General features: G+C 38.8%; 1 long non-coding RNA gene across 1 annotated transcript; it reads left to right on the top strand.

Annotated features, from left to right (window-relative positions):
- The first annotated feature begins 3660 nt into the window (after positions 1–3660).
- LOC147652325 (uncharacterized) lies at positions 3661–4767 on the top strand. The gene is made up of 2 exons (XR_015289381.1): positions 3661–3858; positions 4338–4767. It is a non-coding gene; the product is annotated as an uncharacterized LOC147652325 (long non-coding RNA).
- The last annotated feature ends 794 nt before the right edge of the window (positions 4768–5561 follow it).

The raw sequence follows: 5561 nt of genomic DNA, 5'->3' as shown, positions 1-5561 counted from the left end.
ATAATTGGTGGAATCCAGCTTTTACAGGGACAGTTTCCAAGGCTGCTGCTCAGTGTTGGGGATGCTGCTTGCACACAGGTGGGAGCGCTCCTGCTTGGTGGAGGGCAGGAAGGTCCTCGTCTGCTGTGTCAGGGCACCAAGCGTTTCACGCTTCCTCTGAAGCTCTAAATCTTTTGAAACCCTTCAGAAACATTCTCTGGTCTCTTGTCCAAGGGTAATCAAAGCTGGAGGAGTTGTTTACATGCCCCTTTTTAGAGCAGCTCACCCCCCTCGAAGATGAAGCCACCCCGAGTAACTACGACTGCTCCGCGAGCGAGTCCCGTGTGTGTTCGGTCATCAGGAGGTACAAAACTCCCTGTAAGGTTTGTGGGCAAAGCCACAGCTCAGACAAAGAGACTCCAGGAAATAAATTGCCTGTGTTACTCCTACTAATTCATCTTCAGGTTTTCTTCTTCCCAAACAAACCTGCACAGGCTGAACCCACTTGTAACACAGCCAGTGAATACACGGGCTTGTATTTTAATTCTTATTGAGGAGGGCTCAGTTTCTTCTTTCTCATTTCTCTCTTTTTTTTTTTTTTTTCTGTTAATTATTGTTATTTTATATTTGATTACATCCTATTATATCTGATACTTACCAGAATGAAGCTCTCCTCACTGTAATGAAACCTCAGTGAGCCTGGAGGGCTTTGGCAAAAGTAACCTCGGGCTTGTTTGTCGAGACGGTTTTGCCAAGCCCACACAGCTCTAATTACGTCTTTTCACTGGCCTGGCTTAAACTGTCCCCTCTTTCCAAAGTCTTTTGTGTGTTATTCAGAAATACATTGTTACAATGAACACAGTATGTTTAGAATAAGTTTAATTGGATTTGGTAGCCAAGCAAGTGTACGTTTTTATTAGGGGTACTGACGGCTTCCAGTGGAGATAATATTTATACAGTGGTCCAGAATTGTTTGCATTTAAGAGAATAAATAAAATGAATAACATCCAAACAAGATAATTAAAATGTCAATTACAAAGTACCTTTAATTTGCTCTGGCTTTTGATTTGCATATTCCTTCCTTTACTTTGAAGACAAAGAAAAATACACTTGATACCAAATTTCCAGCTCTTAAATACATCACATAGTATGATATATTAACAAGTTCCTCCCTTTTGCACTGTATTTACATTAAGATTGCAGAAGAACACTCATATTTTCATATTGGGCCATTTTTTTTTTAGTATATAAACATGTTCTATCTGGCTTGGTCAGATGTTGGCTTTAATTTTTGTTAAATCACAGTGCTGTGGAAAAAAACCCTCTCTAACCAAACCTAAATAAAACACAGACAAATCCTTAAAGTTGCATGGAGTACTGGCTAAAGGCTGTGATGGACAGGTAGCTGTGGAAAATGGCTTTTATTTGCCACTGACCTGACTTTCTGTAGGTATCCATATTTTATTTTTAAAGAAATCAACGTTAAACCAAATAACCTGTCCTGTTATTATAGGTATATATTATACATAAAGGTCTCTTACCCTAAAGAAGTGGACTTTGAGGAACTCTAGCACTAATAGATTAAATTTAGTGTTTGGAGCTTGCAGGCAGGAACGAGATAACGCAAGGACATGAGATTCATCAAAACCTTTGTGAACCTGTTGCTTTTTACATACCTGGAGTTTTGTCTTTGTTTCCAACACAGTCAGCACTTATAAAAAATGTGTAATCTTGCAATACCTGAGGCTATGTTTGTGTTTTGAGCTAGAAAATTCTTTCTTGTGATTCCTAAAAATGGCCATTTTCGCACAGGTTGGGCATCTTCTGTCACCTTATTTTGTTGTTGTTTTGGTGAACTTAATTTTTTCAACTCTTGCCATGCCTGTACCATGAATTAGTAGTTGTCAATAATTATTGCTCTCCATTTTGATCTTCTGTGTGGGTACTTGGCAAAATCTGTAGGGACTAGTCAAGATGAAAGGGTTGCTATGCAAATAGGAAATCTTACTCCCCAGTATTTGTCACCAGTTGCAAAGCACAGATTTGAAATGAGCAGTTGTGTGGCATCCTAAGTAAATAGGGATGCTGGGCTAACACAGCCTGTGGGGCTCCGAGACAAGAGGGAAAAGCAAGTTAAGCTTTTTGTTTTTATAATAGTTATTGCTACTCTCGATTTATTATTATTATTTTATTTTTTTTTTTCTGGCGGGCTTTGTTAAGCAGATCTTTATTCCCAGCGACTGAAATGTACTCCTCTTTCTTTTTCCTTGAAAATTAAAAGCTTCTACCTTAAAGAAGTGAATGATACATTATCTGCTGTCTCTAAATTGAACCCATTTGGAGCTATTTGCATCCTGTAGAAACCTACAGCTGAGTGCTGTGCTCAGAGGTGTAATGACTGGTTGTCACAACACGCTGGAGGTGGCCCCATAACAAAATGATCCCCTGTCAATCCCCTTGCAGGAAATGCTCTGGCAACCTGTAATTCAGCCTCAGTATTAACATCCTGCCTGGGTTTTGTTAAATAGCACTTTCTAGGAAGTAGATCTGCTGAACTTGTGCTTAATAATGTTTTAAGGGGAATATTTGATGGAAGTTTGAGAAAGCATCACATGGGGTTAACAGTGATTTGTCATTTGTTTCTAATTAAAGGACTTAATCTCTTATCACTGGAACAGCCTATTTTTTTAATACTAAAGGCACAGATGTGAATAGAAACATATTAATGAGATGTCATACTACACAGTCATTTAGTGTTTTGTTTAACTTAAACATAGCAGAAAATGTGCATCTAAGTAGACACATGTAATGACATTGAGATAGAATTCTAATTCCCTGCATTTGCATAACCTTTAGCAGCTTCCACCTTGCTGCAGTTATCCTACACCCAAAATTGCTGTTTGTTATAGCAGTGAAAAGGTCTGAAATCACACCATGATATTGTTTTTCTGTCCGAGGGGCTGGGGTGGGCCTTGAACCAAACACGGGCCTGTTTAACTCTGTTGGTTCCTCTGAAGACAAAAAAAGTGAGTCCAGTTTGTGTGCAGTGGTAGTTGTTATTGTAAAGTGATGAGGAACAAGGGCTGACATCATCTGGAGATACCAGGCATTCCAGGTACACAACAGCCACTCTAAATATCTAAAAACCGGGGAAAAGTGGCACAAACTAGTCACAGAATCACTAAATCATCGAGGCTGGAAAAGCCCTCCAAGGTCATCGAGTCCAACCCGTGACCAAACCCCACCTTTGTCACATCCAGTTTTTCCTTGGAATTTCCTTCTTTTGCTTCCAGTTTCCAAGAGTAAATTTTTTCATGTGGGCAGGAAAGGTCCCTATGTATTAATTTAGTGATTTAAGTAATTAATGATCTTAAAGCCACATTTCAGAATATTTGGGCCACTGTGCCTGCTTCCCTGAATGCTTTGTTTTGTTATTTTCATAGTGGGAGACAACTTATAATGGGTTACATCCCTTCTTTTATGACAAATTGTTTCTTTTGGCTGGGGTGGTTATGAAAATTAAGGCTGTTCATTAAAAATTCCAAATTTCACCCTTTCCTCACTCACACTCTAAATTTCCATTAAAAATGAAAGCAATGAAATTCTAAAAATAGTCCTGCATTAAATAATAAGAATTAGGAACAACTACAGATCAAAATTAGATTGTTTTGATATGCACAGTTTTTTATCAGGTGGCTCTAACCTTTGGCTGCTGCTCACAGTCAGGGCCAGCTCATTACTAGAGGACTCCAAAATGTTTCCTGCCATTGTGAAACATCCATGGAGAGAAAAGGACAGAAATGTGTCAGTTTTATTTAGACAAACGTTCTCCTCCTGTGAAGATGTTCTCTGTTTCTTAATGGAAAAATTGTGATGCAGGTAAGAATATTTCAAATTTTTGCACTGGCTGTCAAACACAACAGAACTGGATAGCCTTAAAGTTAATAAAAAAAAAAAAAAAGAAAATTTGAGTGGTTATGTGCACTGGCTAAGATGGAAAACTGGATTCAGTTTTGGGGATAAGACTTTTGGTGTTCAGTCTTTGGTTTTTTTGTTTTAGTCATTCACAGGTTTTGATGTTGAGTGGAACTCAAAGGGCTTCAAACAAAATCCAGGGGTCCATTTGGCTTTTCCATTTCGCCTATTCTTATTGAGTGCTCAGGAATGTTATGAGGACAAAAATCTTTATTATCAGGGGTATCCACATGTCTAGCAAGGAAAACATTGTGAACTTTTAGGACCACAATGGCAGCTGTGCTGGGTTGCATGAATTTCATATCTGGAAAACAAAAAATTGGCTTGTGCCAGATCAAATGCAAATTATTGAACCTATTTCTTCTCTTCTTCCCTTAAAACAGCACAATAAAGGCCAGGCAGGACAAATCTGTATGGATTTGCCCCAACCTCTCCATCCAACCTGAGGTTTGTGTCTTTCAAACATGCAGAGAAGGTTTCAGCCCAGAGTTTACTCAGTGTTTATGGCCCTCTTTCTGCCCTCTGTAAAAGTTTGAAAAGGGCTCACAAATGGCAAGAAGGCAGTTTGTACACAAGAAATGTAGCCTGGCAATAAAAGCCTGTTTTGAAGTACACAACATGGTTTCTGAATAAATATTTCTTTAATGCATGTAATTACCGGATCAGCAGAATAAATGTGGTCGTGTCCTTGTAATTAATACATTGTCAAAAGTTCATTTAAGTATAATAATTTCACAGCAAAACTGCTGCCTATGTAGTTTGTGTGATAATTTGTTAAATTAAGTGCAATAAATATAAAATTATTGGTAGATATATATTTTTTAAGTTCTTGTTCATTACAGCATGCTATCTAATACACTTAAAGGGATTTTTTTTTCCACTAAAAGAAAAGCCACTAAAAATAAAAGTGCTGTAATGATATTTTTCTTCTTTTTGCTAAAGGAATTTTCAAGAAGCACCACTTAGTATTGCAGCTGCAATTGGCAAATATTTAGTTAAGAATTGTGTAATCAAGTTGGCAGAGGCTTGAAGATCCAGTGAGAAATGCACAGAGAAAGATGCCTGTTTATCCATTGTAGAAAAGCAAAATGTTTATTCCTGGATTTGGTGTCAGACTCTTTCAATTGTGCCCAGAGCTAATTACAGGGCTGGGTTAAATGTTACAGCTGTACTGAGGTTTTAGCAATGGAGAGAGTGTTGTTCTTGACTTCCAGAGCTTGTTTGGAATCATTCTGAAGAAAATTATTCTGATTCTTCACTTCCAGTCCTAGAGTGGTGACTTTTGGTGACTCGTTTTGTGACGTCCAGGGAAGCAGAGGCTGTGGAGCAGGGATGTCACCATGGACAGTGGCGGTGGCCAAGCCCAGGCTACCTAGAACTGTTATTTTTTTTCTCAACTAGAGTCTGTGTTAATGAGTGAGAGGTTAAGCATTGGAAGGGGCTGTCCAGGGAGGTTTGGAGCTCCCATCCTGGAGAGGTCCAAGGAATGCTTGGACATGGCTCGGTGCTCGGTGCTGGGGAAAAGGTGGGGAATGGGCACAGCCTGGACTAAGTGGTTTTGGAGGCCTTTTTCAACCTAAATAATTCCACAATTACATCCTCAGAGC

The sequence above is a fragment of the Cyanistes caeruleus genome, chromosome 7 (genome assembly GCF_971803275.1).
Source record: "Cyanistes caeruleus chromosome 7, bCyaCae1.hap1.1, whole genome shotgun sequence".
NCBI lineage: Eukaryota > Metazoa > Chordata > Aves > Passeriformes > Paridae > Cyanistes > Cyanistes caeruleus.
The sequence above is the reverse complement of the archived record's forward strand: the minus strand, read 5'-3'. Positions and strand labels throughout refer to the sequence as shown.